General features: G+C 53.4%; 1 protein-coding gene across 2 annotated transcripts in view; it reads right to left on the reverse strand.

Moving 5' to 3' along the window:
• Positions 1–15,858, reverse strand: part of FOXN1 (forkhead box N1) — a 32,951-nt gene extending 17,093 nt beyond the window's left edge. Inside the window, exon 1 of one of the 2 annotated variants that reach the window (XM_063798858.1) lies at positions 15,687–15,858. The gene's annotated coding sequence lies outside the window, so the exon portion shown is untranslated. The remainder of the gene's footprint in view (positions 1–15,686) is intronic. The other variant, XM_063798857.1, reaches the window with a different exon arrangement.
• Between the last annotated feature and the right edge of the window lie 6,825 nt (positions 15,859–22,683).

Raw genomic sequence — 22,683 nt, forward strand, 5'->3', positions numbered from 1 at the left:
CCTCATTTGACAGAGAGGGTAACAGGGAAAAGGAGGGGAGGCAATTTGCCCAAAGTCCCACAGGATTTGCCCAAAGATCCCACAAGGGATCAGTGGTGGAGGGGCTGGAAGCCGGGGTCTAGGTGGGGGCCTGGTGGGAGGCTCTCCCGCCCCTTCAAGAGTCCCCACCACCCCTTCTTGATGTCCTGGCGCCTGCTCACTCGGCAATGCTAAATGTGGCGTGACCAGGGAAGCGCCGAGCTGGCCGTAACGGGACACCACAGCGGAGCAGGCATGGGGCCCGAGGTGCGGGGCAGCCCACCTCCCGCTCTGCATCACTGCCTCCTGCTCCCTGGACAGCTCCTCCTGGAGAGCTCGGGCCTGCCTGGAGGCCACACCTCACCCTGGCCCAGAGCTGCCTTCTCAGGAGGTGGTGCAGGGGGCTTGGTGCAGGGGGCTGGCATTCTCCAGCTCCAAATGGGAGGCCGAGGGCCCTTCCTCCCCCCCAGATCTCAGGCTTTGTAACCTGGGGAGGGTGGCCACTCCCCTCCCTGCAGGTGGGGTAGCACGGTGTTTTAGAGCAAGGATTTGGAGTCAAGCCCAACTGAATTCCAGCCCCAGCTTTGTGACTTTCTGGCTGTGTGACTTTGAACAAACTGTGTAGCTCTCTGTGCCTCACTTTCCGCATCTGAGAAATGGGGCACACAGACCCACCTCGCAGGGTCATCGTGAGGATGGTGTGCATGAGGTGCTGGCACAGGGAAAATGCTCGAGGACATGTGTCATGCATCTGGCCACTGCTGGCCAAGTGTGGCTGCAGGGGCCTTTGGCCCCAGGCTCTACAGCTTCTCTGATGCTCTCGTTGCCTCAGGCCTGGCAGTCCTGGGGCGATTGGCTGAAGACCCAGCCCCAGGTGGCAGCTGCCCTTGCTAGCCCTCCTTGCCTGCCTGGCCTTCACTCAGCCTGGCCTCAGACCCCAGCACTGCTCCCCTGCAGATGTGAACCTGGGGAGGCCTCTCTGAACTCCAGCTCAGGCCTGCACCGCCTCCTGAGGGTCTGGCCTGCCCAGAATGATCCCCGCAGTGTCGGCCTCACCCCATTCTTGCACCTGTTCCCTATTCTCCAGAACATCATCTCCAGCTCCAGCCAAGTTCCTGTATGTCAGAGGCCTTAACAGAGGCTTCAGTTCACAGCCATGACTTTCATAGCCTTGCTTGGCCAAACCACCCTGCTACCTCCTCCAATCCCCCGGGGACAGGATGAGAACCAAGGAAGTTATGCAGAGTTCAGAGGCCTACCCCTTAATTTGCATTAAGGATGCAGAGGTTCCTGACTGGTCCTCTGGGATTCATCTGGGCAGGTTTTGTAAGTGGGGACTCCTGATTTGGTGACCATGATGCCCCCTTGGTTGCAGCTAAAGCTCTATTCTACAAGTGAGACCCAGGGAACAGGTAAAGTGACTTTCCTAAGGCCACACGGCCCAGGAGAGAGGGGGTCCTCAGGGGCTGGTCAGAAGCCCTCTGACTGGTGTTTATGAGGGGCTCCTGTCCATCACTGGGAAGGGCTCACTGCAGGAACCTGGATGAGGCTGCCTTGGCCCTGACCCTTCCCTGGAGTAGCTGGCAGAATCCCTGAAGCTGGACGACCTGGAGTCAGGGCTGGATTTGAATCGCAGGAACTGTGGGACTTTGGTTGGGCATGATGCTTAACTTCCTTCCCCATGCCTCAGTTTCCTCATCTGTAAAATAGGACTAATAAATACTTACCTCTCTGGAGGATTAATAAAATATTGCTTGTAAATAGCTTAACACATAGTACATGCTCAATAAATGATAGCTATTATTAATAATTAGCAGTGGGAAAGAGTTTGTTTAAGGCCTGAGTTATGGGGGTGGGGGGAGGGGGAGCATCAGGAAGGGAACTCCCCTTTCCTGCCTTCTCCTGCCTTCTACCTCCAGGTCCTTGACATTGTCCTCTCCCATTGGCAGAGGCTAAACTTCCCTCTTCCTGACTCTCTGGCCTCAGAGGTCATTTCCGCCTTTCCCATGTGGTAGAGCTAGTGTCTGTAGAAACTTCTGGGACTTATGTGGAGAGGAGGGGGGTTGACTCTGTTGTTTTGGATCTCTCGGGAGGTCTCTCTGCTGGCCCCAGTGTCCTGGGGCTGACATCTGCATTCAGAAGGGATCTTTCATAGAGGTCCAACCTTTATCCTGCCTGTTCCAGTTTCAGGGAGCACTGGAACTGGATGGGATGTGTGTGCAAGTATCAGAAAATACCAGCACAGGAGGCCCAGTCAGCTCTCCTGCCTTCTCAGATTCCGGGAGCTCCTCCAGATCACTCTCATGAACTGCCCCTCAATATGGGTACCCACAACCCACAACCACCTGCTTCCTGGACTAGAGGCTGAGGCTCTCACTGGCAGACTGTGCCCTGGGGTCCCTTCGCCGCAGTTCCACATCTGCAGTGCACTCTGAAGTTTCCTCTGCACTTTTTTTTTTTTTGAGACAAGGTCTTGCTGTCGCCCAGGCTGGAGTGCAGTGGCACAATCATCACTCACTGCAGCCTCGACTTCCTGGGCTCAACTGATCCTCCCGCCTTAGCCTCCCAAAGTGCTGAGATTACAGGTGTGCACCACCGCGCCCAGCCCCTCTGCACTTTTGTATCTCTTGTCTCATGTTATCCTCCCTTTGCCCCAGAGGGTAGGGGGCAATGGTGTGCACAGCCAGTTGGCAAGGGCTCATGAGAGCCAATTGTGCCCATTTCTTCCCAACTCCATGTCCAGTGAAATTGGTGGAGATCAGCCACAGTGGGAGTATTTGCCCATGGAAATTAGCAAATCCTACAAATCAGAGCCTTTTTAAACATTATGATTTATTTACTTTTGAAAGCTGACTGGTGAACATTTACCAACACACCACTGTCAGGGGAGCAAGGTCATCAAGCCCATTTTTTTAGGGGAGAAAATTGAGGCCCAGAGAGAAGAAATGACCTGCGCAGGGTTACACAGCTGACTGAAAACCACATCTGACTCTCAGTTCTTGAGAGCCATGACCATACCGCCAGACGCTGACTCTCCAGGAGGGCACCCCTGGCAAAACCTTGACCAAAGACCTTTTCAGCGTCTGGGCATTCTGGCCACCTTCCGCCTGCCATGATCCTTGGGGAGTGGGGATGGAAGAGGTGGACTTGATCTGCCCTGGCATCAGAGAGAAGAAAGAAACGGCCCTTTGACTTGAGTAGAGGGGATGACGAGTGAGAAATTCCCCAGAAAGACTGACAACAGGATCAATAATCATCAAGGATCAACAGTCATCATTACTGCATTCCTGCTCTGTGCCCTTCTCACAAACAGCCGGCCTGCGCCCGCTCTACCCATCAACATCTCCCCACCTCTCAGAGAGCCTTCTCTTGGCTCCTTAGGACTCAGGCAGAGGGGGCCGTTTAGGAGTGGGAGCCAGGAGACATTGTGCTGGCTGTGTGATGTTGGATAACTCACTTCCCCTTTCTGTACTTCAGTTCCTCTATAAGTCAAACGAGGCCCTGGGACCATTTGCATCTAAAGATGCTGAGGCTAATCCTGTGGAGGTGTGTACCTGGTGGAGGAGTGTACCCTGCGGAGGTGTGTACCCTGTGGAGGTGTGTACCCTATGGAGGTATGGATCCTGTGGAGGTGTGTACCCTATGGAGGTATGGATCCTGTGAAGGTGTGTACCCTGTGGAGGTGAGTACCCTGTGGAGGTGTGTACCCTGCGGAGGTGTGTACCCTGTATCCTGTGGAGGTGTGTACCCTGTGGATGTGTGTACCCTATGGAGGTATGGATCCTATGAAGGTGTGTAAGATGTGGAGGTGTGTACCCTGCAGAGGTGTGTACCCTGTGTCCTGTGGAGGCATGTACCCTGTGGATGTGTGTACCCTATGGAGGTATGGATCCTATGAAGGTGTGTACGATGTGGAGGTGTGTACCCTATGGAGGTGTGTACCCTGTGGAGGTGTGTACCCTGTGGAGGTATGGATCCTGTGGAGGTATGGATCCTGTGGAGGTGTGTACCCTGTGCAGGCATGTACCCTGTGGAGGCATGTACCCTGTGGAGGTGTGTACCCTGTGGAGGTGTGTACCCTGTGGAGGTATGGATCCTGTGGAGGTGTGTACCCTGTGGAGGTATGGATCCTGTGGAGGTGTGTACTCTGTGGAAGTGTGTACCCTGTGGAGGTATGTACTCTGTGGAGGCATGTACCCCATGATGGTATGGATCCTGTGGAGGTGTGTACCCTATGGAGGTATGGATCCTATGAAGGTGTGTACCATGTGGAGGTGTGTACCCTATGGAGGTGTGTACCCTGTGGAGGTGTGTACCCTGTATCCTGTGGAAGTGTGTACCCTGTGGAAGTGTGTACCCTGTGGAGGTATGGATCCTGTGGAGAGGTGTACCCTGTGGAAGTGTGTACCCTATGGAAGTGTGTACCCTGTGGAGGTGTGTACCCTGTGGAGGTATGGATCCTGTGGAGGTGTGTACCCTGTGGCGGTGTGTCCCTGTGGAGGTGTGTACCCTGTGGAGGTGTGTACCCTGTGGAGGTATGGATCCTGTGGAGGTGTGTGCTCTGTGGAGGTGTGTATCCTGTGGAGGTGGGTACCCTGTGGAGGTGTGTACCCTGTGGAAGTGTGTACCCTGTGGAGGTGTGGATCCTGTGGAGGTATGTACTCTGTGGAGGCATGTACCCCGTGATGGTATGGATCCTGTGGAGGTGTGTATCCTGTGGAGGTATGGATCCTGTGGAGGTGTGTACCCTGTGGAGGTGTGTACCCTGTGGAAGTGTGGATCCCATGGAGGTGTGTACCCTGTACCCTGTGGAGGTGTGTACCCTGTGGAGGTGTGCACCCTGTGGAGGTGTGTACCCTGTACCCTGTGGAGGTGTGTACCCTGTGGAGGTGTGTACCCTATGGAAGTGTGTACCCTGTGGAGATATGGATCCTGTGGAGGTGTGTACCCTGTGGCGTTGAGTACCCTGTGGAGGTGTGTACCCTGTGGAAGTGTGTACCCTGTGGAGGTGTGGATCCTGTCGAGGTATGTACTCTGTGGAGGCATGTACCCCATGATAGTATGGATCCTGTGGAGGTGTGTACCCTATGGAGGTATGGATCCTATGAAGGTGTGTACCATGTGGAGGTGTGTACCCTATGGAGGTGTGTATCCTGTGGAGGTGTGTACCCTGTATCCTGTGGACGTGTGTACCCTGTGGAAGTGTGTACCCTGTGGAGGTATGGATCCTGTGGAGATGTGTACCCTGTGGAAGTGTGTACCCTATGGAAGTGTGTACCCTGTGGAGGTGTGTACCCTGTGGAGGTATGGATCCTGTGGAGGTGTGTATCCTGTGGAGGTGGGTACCCTGTGGAGGTGTGTACCCTGTGGAAGTGTGTACCCTGTGGAGGTGTGGATCATGTGGAGGTGTGTACTCTGTGGAGGCATGTACCCCGTGATGGTATGGATCCTGTGGAGGTGTGTATCCTGTGGAGGTATGGATCCTGTGGAGGTGTGTACCCTGTGGAGGTGTGTACCCTGTGGAAGTATGGATCCCATGAAGGTGTGTACCCTGTACCCTGTGGAGGTGTGTACCCTGTGGAGGTGTGCACCCTGTGGAGGCGTGTACCCTGTACCCTGTGGAGGTGTGTACCCTGTACCCTGTGGAGGTGTGTACCCTGTGGAGATGTGTACCCTTTGGAGGTATGGATCCTGTGGAGGTGTGTACTCTGTGGAAGTGTGTACCCTGTGGAGGTGTGGATCCTGTGGAGGTATGTACTCTGTGCAGGCATGTACCCCGTGATGGTATGGATCCTGTGGAGGTGTGTACCCTATGGAGGTATGGATCCTGTGGAGGTATGTAACCTGTGGAGGTGTGTACCTTGTGGAGGTGTGGATCCTGTGGCAGTGTGTACCCTGTAGAGGTGTGTACCCTGTGGAGGTATGGATTCTGTGGAGATGTGTATCCTCTGGAGATGTGTACCCTTTGGAGGTATGGATCCTGTGGAGGTGTGTACCCTGTGGAGGTAAGGATCCTGTGGAGGTGTGTACCCTGTGGAGATGTGTACCCTGTGGAGGTATGGATCCTGTGGAGGTGTGTATCCTGTGGAGTTATGGATCCTGTGGAGTTGTATACCTTGTGGAAGTATGGATCCTGTGGAGGTGTGTACCCCTGTGGATATGTGTATACTTGTGGAGGGGTGTACACCTGTTGAGGAGGGTATACCTGTGGAAATGTGTACCCTGTGAAGGTATGGACACTGTAGAGATATGTTCACCTGTGGAAGTGTGTACCCTGTGGAGGTGTGTACGCCTGTGAAGGTATGTATATCTGTGGAGGTGTATACACCTGGGGAATGGTGTTCACCTTTGGAGGTATGTACACTGTGGAGGGGTGTACACCTGTGAAAGTGTGTATACTTATGGAGGGGTGTATACCTGTTGAGGAGTGTACACCTGTGGAGGTATATTCACCAATGGAACTGTATACCCTGTGGAGTTGTGTACACCTGTGGAAGTCTATACTTTTGCAGGGGTGTACACCTGTGGAGATGTGTAGCCTGTGGAGGTATGTTCATCTGTGGAAGTGTTTACCCTCTAGAAGTGTGTACCACATGGAGGGGTGTACCTCTGTGAAGGGGTGTACACTTGTGGAAGTATGTACCCTGCGGAAGTGTGTTCACCTGTGGAGGTATGTTCACCTGTGGAAGTGTATACACCTTGGAAATGTGCACACCTGTGGAGGGTGTACCCTGTGGAGATGTGTACACCTATGAAGGGGTGTACCCTGTGGAGGTGTGTACCCTGTGGAGGTATGTACTCTGTACTCTTTGGAGGTGTGTACCCTGTGGAAGTGTGTACCCTGTGGAGGTGTGTACCTCATAGAGGTGTGCACCCTGTGGAGATATGTACCCTGTAAAGGTGTATCTGGCCCACAGAGCTGTCAGCAGGGACCTCACCCCTCCTCTGCCTTTATGTGGGGCCCCCCTGAGGACATCCTCAAGGAGATCAGGAAGACTTGGCTGAGTTTTTACATCCCAGGAAGGAGGAGCTGTATTATCATCCCATTTTATAGATGAGGAAACTGAGACTCAGAGAGGTTAACCTGACTTGCCCAAGTTCACTCAGCTAGTAAATTACGCTCCCCAGGATTCCGACCCGGGCTTCAAAGCCAGCATGCTGAACCATTACGCTACACGGCCCCACCTTGGTAACGCCTCAGCCTCCCTGCTCAAGCCTGAAAGGTGGGTGGGGGCGACGTTGGAGGTTTCCTTGGGAGGGTCTGTCCCTGCCTCCCCTGTGGGCAACTGAATCACAGGGACAGACAGGCCTGGGGCACCAAGGGTCCTCCCCAGGCTCTCTTCACGCTCCCTGCTGCCTCCCACCTGGCGGCCTCCTATCCACTCTTTATGAGTGAGGTGGGGACAGCTCAGTTCCACCTTAATGGTTTCTGTTGCTGGCTGCGGCAGCATGTTTTACGAGGGGTGGGGCTCGGCCGGCCGGGTGCTGGCCTGTAGCCCCACCCAGGGCTCCACCCGACAGGCTGCTGGGAGGGGTCCCCTGGAGCAGCTCGGCAATTATGGGGGTGGCAGGGAAGGACCTGGGGGCTCTGCCTGAGGCTTGGGCACCCGAGGAAACTCGGGGTCTGGGAATGCCAAGAAAGAGGGGGTTTCTAGCTCCTTTCTCCCCATCAATGTTGGAAGTTCTGAGGGCAAAATTCTGGCCTCCCTGGCTCTTAACCCAGCATCAGTTTCGGAAAATGGGTTGCGTGCCCCTGCCTTGAGATCTGACTCAAGTACAGAGCAGGTAGGGACAGAATGGGCAGGGAGGGGAGTGGGGAGAACAAAGGATGAAAAGCCACCATGTCCCCCAGGTGACGCTTTCCTCCATGTGACCACCGACACCTGCAGCTGAGTCATTCCAGTCCCCAAATCAGGCTTCTCCTAAAGACTCTTCAGCATTCCCATGTGCCTCTGGAAGCAGGCTGGTCCCAGAGCATTGCCTAGTACGCCCATCCTGGAAAAGCACTTGAGCCTTGGGCCGACCTGGAGGTTCTTCCAGATCTCTAATCCCTATTTATTGTAATCTTAGTCCTCTTGTCCTGTCCTTCCTGCCATTCACCAAGCCACCCACCAGAGCCTCTTTAAGGGCAATAGACTCATCCCTTCTGCAGGGAGGGTCCCAGCTTTGCTTCAGATGCCTGACTCCAACAGCGACCAGTCTCCCACTCTCCTTTGCCCAGCACCCCTTCCTTTTTGCCATCCCTGGCTGCCTCTGGGCAGCTTCCCATCTCTCCAGCCCCTCTCTAACCTCTGCCACCCAGCCATGGCCCCAAAGGAGCCAAATCCAAGCACTCACAGTGGGCTCTGGGTCATGGCCACCATCACCGCTTCGGGGAGTCATTCAGCCTGCAGCTCCCCAGGAGCCTCCATCGAGGTATAAATACTCCCACATGCCTGGACCGGCCCCCTGCCCGAGGGCTGAGGCGGGGCTGTCTCCCCAGGCCAGGCAGGCAGGTCACATGCCCCATAAATGCCACAGGACCACAGGCCCTTCCTAGCAGCCCTGAGGAGGCCAACTGGAGCCTGACCTCTCTGGATGGATGGGTGGATAGATAGATGTATTTATGTATGTAAAGATGAACAGTTGGATGAATGGACAGATCATCGGATGGAGAGATTGATGGATGGAAAGCTGGACAGATGGACAAATCAACAGACAGATAGATGAATGTTTTATTTTTTTATTTTAAGTATTTTTATTTCTGTGAGTATCTGTAGTGTAAAGGATGAATATTTAGTGGGATAGATGGATGGATGTCCTTGACCTACCCGTGAATGTTTATTCTGGTTTTTTTGTTTGTTTATTTGAGACAAAGTCTCACTCTGTCACCCAGGGTGGAGTGCAGTGGTGCAATCTTGGCTCACTGCAACCTCCACCTCCTGGGTTCAAGCGATTCTCCTGCCTCAGCCTCCCAAGAAGCTGGGATTACAGGCGGGCAGCACCAAGCCTGGTTAACTTTTGTATTTTTAGCAGAGATGGGGTTTTGCCATGTTGGCCAAGCTGGGGATGTTTATTTTGTAGATGGAAAGAAAGGGGTGTTTTGTTTCAAGGAAACAAGAAATGCTACCCCTCAAAGCTCCCATCCATTCCCTTCTGAGACGTACCTACTAGGACCCCTTCTCTCCTCTGCTAGTCTGAGAGATCAGCCCTACTGGGTTCTTCCTACTCCTTAGATGCTCCTTGACAGAGATCTCCCACCTAAGCATCCTCGGCCTCCAGGGATCTTTTGCTCTTACTTGTGGGTGTCATTCATGGTTTGCCTCCTCCACCCTCCTGCCTCCCTGGCTACTGTGGAGTCCAGGCTCTGAGGCTGGGAGCCTACCCCAACATCTTGCTCCCAGAAGCAAGGTCAGCAAGCTTGCCCCGCCAAGGTTAGTGGGGGAGGGGAATTCCCAGTTCCAAAAACATAAAACCCCCTTGGACAGGCAGTTTAAGGAGAAGGTTCTCCCACCCCCACCTTCCCCAGGTTCTAGAGATGGGGTCTTGCTTTGTTGCCCAGGCTGGTCTCAAACTCCTAGGCTCTCGCCTCAGCCTCTGGAGTATATGAGACTAAAAGTGCATGCCACGGTGCTCACCTATTCCCAGGGATTTTTTGAAGCCATGGCTGAGTCTGATGGTGAGAACTGGCCTGACCTAGGACTTGGAGGTGGACAAGGTGGCCTAGAACCACTCAGGGCTTGACTGGAAAGCTGGACTTTTGAGAAGGAGGAACTTGTTGCCTGCTTGATCCTTCCAGGGGGCAGTGTTCAGAAAGCAGTGATCTGAGGCCTTAGACATTGGTTTCTAGAGAAGAAAGTTCCCTGAAATCCTCAGTCTGCCCAGCTGTGATAAGGGCCAAAGAATGGCTGATGAGATGGGGCATGAGTGAAGGACCAGGAGGCTTTTGCACAGATTGTGAAGCCTTGCCTTCATCCCTCCTACAACAAGCTTCCTCCAGCTTCACTGGCTGAAGGGGATGGAGAAATGGGCTGAGGTATGGGATGAAGTGGCTGACCTCTAAGCACTCATTAGCTCTGGGTCCCTGTGGCCCGGAAGTCCTACCCCTGTAATGAAGTCACCCAGGGCTGAGCCCGATGGTCCCACCCCCAGCCTCCTGTGGGCTGTGTAGGTAATTGGCTTTGGAGTTGTTGGGCTGTGGCAGTGATTGGCAGCAGAGGATTTGATCTGTGAGACCAACAGGGATGTTGGAGCTTGGTCTCACCTCCCCCGTAACCTGGCGTTATAATCTCTGGACGCCTTCACTGAGCCCAGATCCTGGCTTCCCTACAGAATCCCCCTTTTCCCTCACAGTGAGTCCTCCTGACCAAGGACTGCAGGAGGGTCCTTTCCCAGCTCTGCTCTCAGTGTGGGCTAGTCATGAGAATAAACCTTGTTCCCTCCTTTATAAAATGGAGTCCTCATCTTTGCCCTACATACCTCATCTGGCTGTCCTGGGGACCGAGTGAGAACCAGAATGTCAAAATCCTCAGAAGTTAAACCAGCACCAGCTTGTCTGGTGCCCCTGCCTCCTCCCCTGGGGTCCCAGGCCTGTTTTCAGGAGTGGGATGGGGCTGAGTGAGATCTTTTTACCTTCAAACATCTGCCCTTCCTAGGGGTGTGCCCCAGGGGGATGGTCAAGAGGGCCCTCGTCCTGCTGGTGCGCTCGCTCTTTGCCTGTCCACCTGAGTGGGGGCAAAGAAATGGCCCAGGATCCCACTGTCCGTTGGGCCAGGGGCCTCTCACATTCTGTACATATCATTATCAGAACTGCTCATTAATACCAATCTATTATTAAGGATATTAATTCTGCCACCACTACTAATAATACAGATTTAGTACAAGACAAATACATACTGGTGCACCTCCTCTCCCAACGCCATCTTGCACAGGGGATGGGCAGGTGGTTATCTCCTTGAACTTACTAAGCCTTGAAGTGAGAAGTGCACTGGGAGGCCCTCCCACCCAAGCCCCTCTTTATCTGACAGATGGGGAAACCGAGGTCCCACCAGTGGGAGAGATTGTTCCCTGCTATGCAGGCATCTGTGCGCTGCTCCTTCCTCCAGGTGCTGGGGCTATGGGAAGCAGCTCTCAGCACCTAATCATGTCCCTGGAGAAGGGGCAGGCTCTGGGGGCATTTTCCTGAGCCCATCCAGCTCCGTGGCTCCAGCTGCCATCTTTCTCCCTTGACCACCCTCAGATCATATTGGATTTGGCATTGCCACCCCAAATAATTTTTTCTCCAAAACCCTTCCCACTTTAGGCAGATTGACCACGCTTACGGGAAGGCACAGAGAAGCAGAGCCACCTCTATGAAGCCACATGCTCTTGGTGCCCAACGTGGGCTCCAGGAACCCTCTCCAGAGGAAGCTGGGGACACTGCCCCCACTGACAGTGAAGACTGCTGTGGTCACTCTGGGCCTGCGTGGAGGAGGGGTGCTAAGTGCAGAGTCTGATAATTGGGTTTTCTGTTCACAGCGATGTGTGTGTGTGTGTGTGTGCGTGCGTGTGTGTGTGTGTGTCCTTCCTCATGTACATTCTATGCCTTCCGAGACTGTTGGGCTGGTGCAGTCTGGGACATGGCTATGGAATTTACAAGTGTAAGTGGGACCTCCAACTGTCTCCAGGCAATCTGGTTCCAGGGATGCACCCCATTCTCATTCTGTGTGTGTGCGTGCACGTGTGTCTGTGTGTGTCTCTGTGTGTGTCTCTCTGTATGTATATATGTATGCGTGTGTGCATGTATGTATCTCTGTGCATGTGTCTGGGTGTGTGTGTCTGTGTGCGTGTGTCTCTGTGTGTGTGTGTCTCTGTGTGTATGTGTGTCTCTGTGCTGTAGTTTGTCAGAGGCAGTGGGGGGAGCCCTGAAGGCCCCGGAGGGTGTATGAGGGCAGGATTTGGAGCTGACTGACCGTGCATCCTCCTGTGAGCATGGGGTGGAGGGCGAGGGTCAGACCTTGCAGTGGGCTTTCTGTTGCATTCTGGAAGGGGATGGGAGGATCTGGAGGGTTGCCTACCCCTGGAAGCTTCTAGAGTAGCTGTGAGAGCACAGGTTCCCTTTTCTCCATGACTCACAGCTGGCTCTCCAGTCAAGTTCCCCAAGAGATCACGATTCAGCGAATTCTCTCCCTGGCCCCATTAATCTGAGCTGACTAAGCAAGGGCCACAGGCAGGGTAGAGACCCGGGGATGCGCACTCCTAATCAACCCTAAAAATCCCTGCTCCTGCTTCCATGCCCCCTCTTCCTTGGCCCGCCATGCCTGATAGGATCAGTTACGCTCCCAGCCCCCTGAGAAAGGCTGCCCCGGCCCCGCTTTGGGGCTCTATGAGGGTGTCTCTCCATCCCCCCTTCACTGCCACATGCCCGCAGTGTGGAGGTCTGTCTGGGCGCCAGCCCTCCACTTGTCTTGTTGCATCTGAACTCATTTTTACTGTTTGGTGAGCATCCAGCCTTTACCGCCCAGATAGGATGAGGAAGCTAAGGGCTGCTTCAGGGATGATCTTGTCCTGCTCGTTTTGTCTATTGGCATGGCTCTGGGCTTTTCCTCAATGCTCAGACAACCTGGGGGACACCCCAGAACCTGGCGGGGATGCTGGTGAGGGGTGTTAGACTCCAAGGGAACCTGTGACATAGGAGGAGATCCATCCTGAGGAATGGAGCAGGAGGTGGAGATGGGGATAGGAGTGTGGTTGGAGGTGGGAGTGAGGAGATGAGGTAAGGAGGAAGGAGCAGGATGGGGTGGTGGTGATGGAGGCAAGTTTGGGGACGGGGATGAGTAGGAAGGGGGCTGGGCGGGATTGAAGGTGGGAATGGAGATAGGTTATGATGGGGAAAGAGACAGAGACGGGTGGAAGGGTCAGGGATGAGGTTGGAGTTGGGCACAGAGAGGGAGGGAGGGGCAGGGGATGGAGATGAATAAGCTGGAAAGACCCAATGTATTCTGGAACCATGTGGTTCGTGCTTGTGGGAGGCCCTCTCCCAGAGGTCATCTTGTCTTTCCCCAGCTCCTGGAGGTCCTCTCATCCTTCCCCAGCTCCTGGGCATGTTGCCAGCCCAACCCCCCCCACCCCAGATCAATGGTTGCCTCTCCACTCAGGAAACCACCTCCTGTGGTCACATAGTCCAGTCAAACTCAACCTAAAATGCTGAGAACTTTCTCTGAACTCTGTCAGTCACTCCTGCTGCAGAAGCCAATCCTGGTTTCCTGAACTCCCCTCTGCCAGCCACAGCAGGGATGGCAGGCTGTGATTTGGAAGGACAGAGGGGAGGGCATACCTGCAGGACCTCGGTCCCCTCCATCCTTCTGTTATGGGCAGACGGGGAGGCAGGCAGAAGCGGACCGCAACTTCGACAGAATGTGGAGTCAGAGAGAATAAGAGGGGCAGCGAGAGTGGGGCCTTTCTGTCCCTGCCAGCGCCCAAGCAACCAGGGCATTTCAATGTGACTTAGAACAGTCTCTGCCTATGTGCCTGGGCCCTGTGCAGGCAATGGGGGTTCTGCTGGTCCATGAAGACCAGGTGTCAACTCAAGCCAGAAAGGGAGAGGTTAGACATCAGGAAGGACTTCCTAGCTAGAGAAGGTGAAGAGTCCAAGGAAGGAAGCGATATGTTGCTTTCTTAGAGGCCAGATGAGACTGTCTGGGGGATGGGGGGAAAGGAAGGCTTTCCCTGAGGCAACGGATGGCACATGACAGAAGGCACATGTCACCAGTGGGCTTTCCCCCTTGTCTTTAACTTTCCTAAGCCTTCTCGCGATGAAGCCTTCTCACGGTGAAGACGGCTGTTGGTTGGAGGCAATGTGGCGTCAGTGCGTGGATGAGACAAAGCTGGGGAGCAGGGAGGGGTCCTAAGCCCCCTAATTTTTCTCTAGTTTCCCAGGACCCACTGGTCCAGAAGATTCTGGGGCTCCCTGAGCCCCTGGGAAATAAAGTCCTCTGAGAACTCCCTGGCATTCCCGGGAGAACAGGTTTCTGGCTCTGGGAGTGAGTGAGGCGCCGGGCCTGGGGGTGCAGCGTGCCTCGGCAGGCCCTGGAGCCGGGAGCTGAGCTCGCACAGGCAGCGCGGGCGGGGCGGGGCTGGGCGGGGAGCCGGGAGGACATGCGCCTCTCCCTGTGGCTCCTTCGCCTTTGAGGATCCCCAACCTGGGGCAGCCCTCACCCCGTCTGCCCCTCTCCAGGACTCAGCCTGGCTCTGTCCCTGCCTGGCTCACCCTGGACCCCTCACAGAGCCACAAGAGAAAGGGACCAGGATAGGAGGCGCTGCCCCTTCCCCCATCCACTCGGGGTGCCCTTGTACTGCCTGTGTCTTGTGGTCAGGGAATGAGCAAGATGGTAAAAGGTTCTGAGCCAAGCCCGGTGGGGACAGGACTGCAGTGCAACGCCGCCCTCGGATCCGAGGAACTAGTGTTCCTCAGTGCGGGAGGCAGAAGGCTACCGGGCAAGCAGAGCTGGACCCTGCAGCAGTAAAGACTTCAGAGAGGCTCCAGGAAGGACTTCATGATTGTGAGGAAACTGACCAGATGTTCTCCTTCAGGGATTAGGAAAACTAGGAGGGGCAGCCCTGCCCGATGTGGGCAATGACTGGCATAGGGGCAGGGGATGGATAGGATGACTTCCCAAGATGAGCCCCTCCGCCCGGGTCCCTTCCCACTGACCAGTTGTGCATTGCCACAAAGCACATCCAGACATATCCCCCATGCCTGTAGGTGCCGAGAGAAGAGGCAAACACGCCCACTTGCTAGAGTCTACTCTTCATCCGATGGGCTTCTTTGGATATTTAGGGAGGGCCTGGGGGACTCCACGGGGAATGCCAGAACCTTATCTGAGCGGGTAGTGGGTGGGGAGGAGTCGGGGGAGCTGGCAGGGGCTTCCTGCTGCTTCGGCCATTTCCCTAAGGGCCTTCATTTCCCACGCCCCCAACTCTAGGCCCCAAAGGCCTCAGGGCTCCCTGCCTGGCCCAGCTCTGCTCACCAGGACTCTGCCTTAGGGGTCTTGCGGGAGAGAAATGGAGCTGGGGATAGGAGGCGACTCTGCCCTAAGCCCAGCATCAACTCATGGCCACAGCACCTGTTTGCCACCTGTCTGCTTCGCCACAAGGTGCACCATCTCCTTTCTGCAACCCAGGCCTCTGCATGGGCCCAGGCATCTAGACCCCAGCCCAGGCTGCGTGGAGATGTTGAGCAATTCCTTGATCTGCACACACTCTTGGTGCTCCCCAGCTCCCAGAGCTGGGCTCTCCCTTCTTCACCTGGAAAACCACTACACGGAGAACTTGGCCCCCTACCTTTCAGCTCTAGTTTTCCAGATCTAACACTTTTGAGTCCTCATTTCCTCCCAGCACAGGGTGGGTGAGCGCATCTCCAACACACAGAGACACACACAAAATCCAGCACACACCAGAATGAGACCCACACCACAGCAAGAGGGATTCAAGTTGGACAACCTAGAAAAGGAACTGGAGGGGGACGTGGGGGAAGGGGTGCCCCTTGGCCTCCAGGCACTCACCCGAATTCTGAGTCTCCCTTGAGCTGCAGTGAGAACCTGGGTGCTCCCCGTCACTCCTGAGCCCCGTTAAAAAGGCGAACGCCCTCCCCGTGCCCCAGCCCGGCCCTGCTGGCCTCCACGGCTGACTTGGGCCGGGGCTCCTCTTACCTGCTCAGTGAAGCAGGTCGGCGTGGGGGCCCGGGTCTGGGGGGCCAGGAGCTCTGTCCGTCTGTCAGTCCGTCAGCTCGGCTGTCCTGTGTCTGTGCTGACATCAGGTGAGGGGAGGCAGCTGCCAGGTGAGCCAATAATTATGATATCAGCTTCCCCTTGCCCGGAGGGGCTGCTGCCAAAACGGGGAGAAGAGAAAGGTGACTAAGAAGCTAGTTTGCTCCTTGGCTCTTGTTTGACAGGTACCGGCTCCCGTGCCCGCCCCAGCCGCACCCTGGCCCCCCAACCCCTCCCTCCTCCTGAGCTAGCCCAGGCCCCCTCCCCTGTCCCTGCCAGTGCGCACAGCCTGTGGCTTGTAGAGGAGGGGGTTGTCCCGTGGCCCCCGCCTGCACTCCAGAAGGGAGATGTCGCCCCCCCACCCACAGGTGGGGCACAGGCCTGTTGGAGCATGCACGTGTGTCAGGAGAGCCTGGCCGCCACATGTATGCTCATGGAGCCCACTCATGAGGTTCTGGGGAACAGCGCTGGGTGGCAGCCCAGGGTTCTCTGAGGCACGGCATGGACAGGTTGGGCCCTTCAAGGGCCAAGCATTAGCACAGATTTGCTGGGAACTGTCTGTCCATGGGGCCGGCCATCTGTCTGTCTCTCCACAGCTCCCGCAGCACCTCGAGGGTGTCTCCTTGTGGGTGGGGGCGTGTGCACCCACTGGAGCATGTGCTGGTGACTCCCATCTCCCTCTCCCTCAGGGGCAGATACATGCGAGTCTGTCTGCATCTCTCCCTGGGTCTGTACATCTGTCTCCTGGGTGGGCGTGTGTCTGCATGTCTTCCCCTGTGTCTGTGTCTCTGTGTCCCCAGACCCAGGTCTGTGTGTCGTCCGTGTGTTGACATGCTCATGTCTGTGCACACGTCTCTGCTGTGGGTCAGCAACCTAGTCCTGTGTGAGCATGTGGGTGTCTGTGGGGGTGGAGATGGGGGCTCCCTGGTTCTGTGTCTTCATCCCAGGCTACTCTTCATTATTTGGAGGATAGAAACAGAAACCTGAGTGGCTGTTGCCCTGGTCTCTGGCCCCTTAGAGTTCATGTTGAGGGTGAAGCCCTAGGAATTGGCTTCCCTGGTCCCAGCTGGACTCAGGCCTGGAGCCTGTCCCTGCTCCCTGACAGCTTTCTCTGCTGTTCCCCCAGACCCTGTCCTCACCTTCTTCTCTCTGCTTCCTTCTCATCTTCTTTGCCCTCCATCCCCTTGTCTCCTGTCCCTGGTCATTCTTTCCCTCCTCCGTCTCCCTGACCCTTGCACTGGCCTCTAAGCCCATTTGTGTCTCTTCCTGGAGCTAAAGGCTCTAAGGACCTAGTACCAGCACTGCTGCCCAGCAAATTCTGGGATTTGGCTTCTGGCCTGAGGGTATGGACAAGTCAGCTCTTCCCTAGTGACTATCTCATTCCAAGGAGAGAGGTAATATCAACGCTGGCCGGGGCACAGTGGTGGTCATCTGGCACAAGTGTGGAGCATGCTAAAACATTTAGAGAGTTCTTAGTGGAGGCGGAAAATGTTCTGTACTAAATATCCATTTCAGAAAAGAGGGTGCAGGGGCAGACAGCAATGAACCCATTTGTAAGTGATGGTTAGCTGTGTGATCTTCCATACTCCCCACTCTGAGCCTCAGTTTCCTCATTTGTTAACAAGGGAGTAATACTCACCCACAGGGTGGTTGTGAGGATTAAATAAATTTATATGTCTAAGGTTCTCAGCACAACCCCTTGTATATAGTAGATGCTCAGTAAACAGGTGGCTCCTTTCTCTTCACCAAGGCCAGTGGTGCTGGGAAAGAAATGAGGACGTGCTGGCATGCCCACTCCAGTATAAGAATTGTGTTCTGGGGTTAGGAGAGGGGCCCTGACTCAATCCACCTTTCTCTGGGACTCACAGTAGCAATCAAAGCTCTGCTCCCTTAACCCTAATAGTCTACGGAGTTTCACAGTGAAAGGGCAGCTATCAAGACCTGGGTGTTTGCTAACTGCTTCTATCTGATGTACACAGAGCTAATTGTTATTTCTAGACTCACAGATATTTCTGTATGGATACTCTGGGCACAGAAAACCACAAAAGTTGTAAGTTGAAGGCTGCCATGGTTGTTATCAATGAACATTATTCTGAAAGCCCCAACCAGTACAATAAGAGAAAGAATTAAGGCATTAATATAAGAAGGAAGGATGCAAAACCTTCAAGAATTACAAATGTTGTGCTTATTTAGGAAATCGAAGAGAATCGACTAAAATACTATTACAACAAATGAGAGAATGAAGTAAGATAGCAGAATATATCAATGTATAAAAATCAAAACCATTTCTATACAACTAAAACAACCAATTAAAATAGGAGATAGCTGGGCACGGTGGTTCACACCTCAGCAATTTGGGAGGCTGAGGCGGGTGGATCTCTTAAGCTCAGGAGTTCAAGACCAACCTGGGCAACATGGCGACACCCTGTCTCTACGAATAATACAGAAATTAACTGGGTGGGGTGGCATGCGCCTGTAGTCCCAGCTACTTGGGAGGCTAAGGTGGGAGGATTGCTTGAGCCAGTGATTCAGAGGTTGCAGTGAGCCGAGAGGTTTCGGTGAGCCACTGCATTCTAGCTTGGGGGACAGAGTGAGACCCTGTCTCAAAAAAAAAAAAAAAAAAAAAAAAAAAGAAAGAAAAAAAAGGAGACAAAAAGATTTAGCTCACAAAAATAACAATACAAAATATCCAGGAATAAACTTAATAAGAAATGCATGAAATCTACATGAAGAAAACAATACATTTTTACTGACAGACATAAAATAAGACCTGAATAAAAAATAAGGGCATATCATGTTACTGAACTGGAAGGCTGAAAAAAAAAAAAAAAGTAAAAAAGAAAAAAAAGGCTAGGCATGGTAGCTCATGCCTGTAATCCCAGCACTTCGGGAGGTGAGAGGATCGCCTGATCCCAGGAGTTTTGACACCAGCCTGGGCTACAAGGCGAGAGACCCTGTCTCTAAAACAGCAACAACAGGAAGGCTGAATATAATATTGTAAGGATGTCAGTTCTCCTCTAAATAGAAGCTGAATGTAATTCAAATCAAAAGTCTAAAGGATTTTTTGCCCCCTAAACTTGACGAGTTGATTCTATAGTTTGGGGGAAGGGTAAATACATGAGAATAGCTTGGAGCTTTTTGAGAAAGAAGACTAACAGGGGTAACTTTCCCTGTCAGTTTTCAAAATGTTCAATAAGGCTTCCATAATTAAAGCTGCAACTTTGATACAGAAATAAATAAATTAATGGAAGATAATAGAGTCCAGAATAAACTTGGATATTTGTGAGAAATGGGAATATGATAACAAGGTATTTTAAAATAGATATATAATAGTAGGGTATTTTACTTTATTTTTCTGAGACAGGGTCTCGCTCTGTTGCCCAGGCTGGAGTGCAGTGGCAAGATCATAGCTCACTGCAGCCTCCACCTCCTGGACTCAAGTGATCCTCTCACTTCAGCCTCCCCAGTAGCTGGGACTACAGTTATACCATGCTCAGTTAGTTAAAAAAGAATTTTTTTTTGTAGAGATGGGGTGTTGCTCTGTTGCCCAGGCTGGTCTCAAACTCCCAAAGCACTGGTTTTATAAGCTTGAGCCACGACATCTGGACTGTAAAGTATTTTAAAGTAGCAAGTAAAAAATTTAATAAATGGAGTTGGGGCAATGAACTTTCCATTGGAAAGAAATAAAGTTAAATCCTACTTCATACTGTACATTAAAAAATCTAGATGGATTAACAATCTAATGTAAAAATGAAAATCATACAAACAAATAAAAAATATAGGAAATATTTTTATGATTATGGAGTGGAGAAAGGCATTTTTAAACATGACATCAAATGCAGAAGCCATAAAGGAATACATTGACAGATTTGACTAAATAAAAACTGTAAATTTCTTTAGAGCAAAATGTAACATGAACAAAGTTAAAAGACATAACATAGCCTGGAAGAAAGTGTTGAAACATATGTAACAGATAGAGAGTTAATATCCACAATATATAAGGAGCTCCTCTAAATAAATAAAAAGATGATTTCACAGAAAAATGGGCAAAGGACACAAGCAATTCACAGGTAAAATACAAACGGCCAAGACACAAGTGAAAAGATTTTCAACTTCATTAAAAATCAAGAAAATGCAAATTAATTCAGGGGCCACGGGTCTCAGGGAGGCCCTGATGGGATGCCCCGGAGAGACTGTAGTTATCACCTCCCACAGTGAGACTGCTTCTGGCGGGTGAGATGAACTTCTTTCTCTTCCAAATCAGGATCCACCTCTGCCCCAGGAATGGGTGTAGGCTCTGGCTCTGGCTCCCTCTTTCCTTTGGGAAGCATGACTTCCTCATTGCATGCAGTCTGGGAGTTGAAACAGGAACCTTGGGATTGCCACAGTCCTTGGACTGAAAGGACTGTGAGGTGTTTCTCCTCTGTCACTAGATAGGACCATCCCCTCCTTCTCTCATCACACCAGCCCTCCAGAATTCTCTCTTAGGCCCAGAAAGTCTGTCCTGGTGTCTAGCCTCAACTCCAGCTGCTGCAGTATTGGGAAAGGACTTTTGTCTGGAGTTTTGGTCCCACACACTCCAGCACCCTCATTTCAGGTCCTCAGATGGAGCTGAGCTGGGCTCTGGCCTGGAGGAGCTGCAGCTAGGTGCTTAGACAGGCTGGGGCCAGAGAAAGCTCTGTCCCTCTGAATACTGGAGGTCAGAAGCAGTTCACTGTATGCTGCTGAGCTGTGCCCAGGGCTGGGCTGCTTTGAGCCAGAAAACAGCCCTGGCTGGGGATGGAAATCCCTGGGGCCCATGTCTGCTATGCTTCAGTCTGGGGAAAGACCCTAGGGACGCTAGGAAGAAGGAAGAGCAAGTGCCCACCCTTGGGAGCCCCAATGTGATGGAGGAGGGGGACCCCTCCCTGAACCCTGCATCTGGATTGGCCATCTTCTGTCTGCTTCCGCTCATGCAGGCTGGACTTGCTTTTCCAAAGTGAGTTCCCAAGATTTGAGCCTGCTGCTTTCCAAGTCTCACTCCACTGGTGTGCAAGACACTGAAGAACATCCACGGAGGAACAGGGCCCAAGCAAAGCTGCCATGAAGCCCTGAGGTCCAGGGACCACATGTCAAAGAAGGGGTGGGGAGATCTGGGGTTAATTAGGGTGAGCTTCCTGGGGAAGAGCAGGCAGCTCATTGGCTGTGGCTGATGGAGAAGCACCCAGAGCTGTGGAGGGTGTGTGGCGGGGCAGCTGGGCCGAGGTCTGAGCCTGTTCTGGTTGGCTGACCCCCTGGGAAATCCAGGGAGTTTCCAATCTGAGAGCTTGGTGGGGGGGTCGGTGGGGAGGAACACAGAGTCCTGCTGGGTGGGAAGGGCTTCTCACCTCTTGTCTTAATCCCTCCTGCTGTGGAGGTGGGAGAAGCAATGCTGGGGTGTGTGTGTTTTCACTGGTGTCAGTGTCTGTGTAAGTACATGTGTACCTCTGCATGAGTGTGTACGTATTTACATTTGTGTTCTCACTCTCACGTGTCACCATGGGTGCGCCTGAAGTCTGTGGAGCTGTAATGTGCTACTGGGTATGTCCGTGCCAGAATCTGTGTCTAAATGTGGGTATCCACATGCAGCGAGAACACTCAGGTCTGACACGGGGTGCAGAGGCGTCTGAGCGACTGTGTGTGTACAAGTGGCTGTGGCTGTGTATGTCTGTGTGTGTTTCTGGGGGTGGTCCTGTGTGTCTTTCAGGCTGTGAGAGCCTGTAATGTTGTATGCATGAGTGTTTGTGTGTGAATGTGTGTAACTGTGTGTTCCCGGGTATCCATGTCTGTGCATGTGTCTATGGGTTCTGTGGGTACCCAAGGATCTGTGACTCCACGTACACACATTTGTGGGTCTTTCCACCCTTCAGAGCACTCTTCTGAGTCCCCGTCACATTCTTTCCAACTAGGCTGCTCTGTTCCCATCCTTGCCTTCTCCTCTGCACATCCCCTTCCCCTTCCCTTGCCAAACTGGGGTGGAGGCTGCAGGGTTGGAGACTGGTACTCCACCAGAACTTCACCCACCCAGTTCTACTCGACCCCTGACCCAACACTCCCTAGCTTCCTCCACCCTTCCCTCCCTCCTTCAGAAAGCAGCCTCCCCTCCAAGACTGTGAGGAGATAGGAAGTCATGGCCTGCGCCCCCAAGGAGCCTACTCTGGGGCCAATGACCTTAACCTCTAGAGCGCACTTTGGCCGGGGCCCAGGTCCAGGTGAACTCAGAGAGTGGTGTGGACAGCCCTGCTCCTGCCTCCACAAGCTCCCTAACAAGCTCCACCTATCCCTGGGCCCTGTGGTTGCCATAGAGGGCTGGTGCTGGCTGGCAGGAGGAGGGAGTAGGGAAACAGGGACACTCCCAGGACCTCAGGGGACAGGGTCAGGGGAACACTATGGGTCGGCTCAGAAATCTGGGCCTATCTGCTGAGCTTAAGGTGACATTGGCCCAGAGAGGTCAAGATGTTTCTCAAAGTCACACAGCACTCCACACACGGCAGTCTGGAAAGAGGCTTGGAGGGGAGCGTGTCCAGCTTCCCTCTGGGAGCAAGAAGCTCCTGTATAGTTCCCACACATTCCTCCTTCATGCACTATTTGCTGTGCCAGGCCCTGTGGAGGAACTGGGGACACAGCTCCAATCAGGCAGACTGTCCTCAAGTCGCTTCCAGACTTGTTGATCTTAGCAATGGGATGCTCACTACCGCAGAAGTTGTTGAGTCCCAGCACCGCACAAGTCCGGCTGGTAGGAGACACCCAAAGCTCACTGCTAACTTCCTAGAAGCCATCAATGATGGGGTGTGGGTGCCTGGGCAGCAAGGCTGCAGACCCAGTCCCAGCAGGGCCCATCTACCTGCCGCAGCCTGGAGTGTGTGTGGAGCCGAGCTGCCGGGCTGCCTGTGTAAACCTGACCTGGCTGGCGGGCCCTTGC

The sequence above is a fragment of the Pan troglodytes genome, chromosome 19, assembly GCF_028858775.2.
Source record: "Pan troglodytes isolate AG18354 chromosome 19, NHGRI_mPanTro3-v2.0_pri, whole genome shotgun sequence".
NCBI classification, from domain to species: Eukaryota; Metazoa; Chordata; class Mammalia; order Primates; family Hominidae; genus Pan; species Pan troglodytes.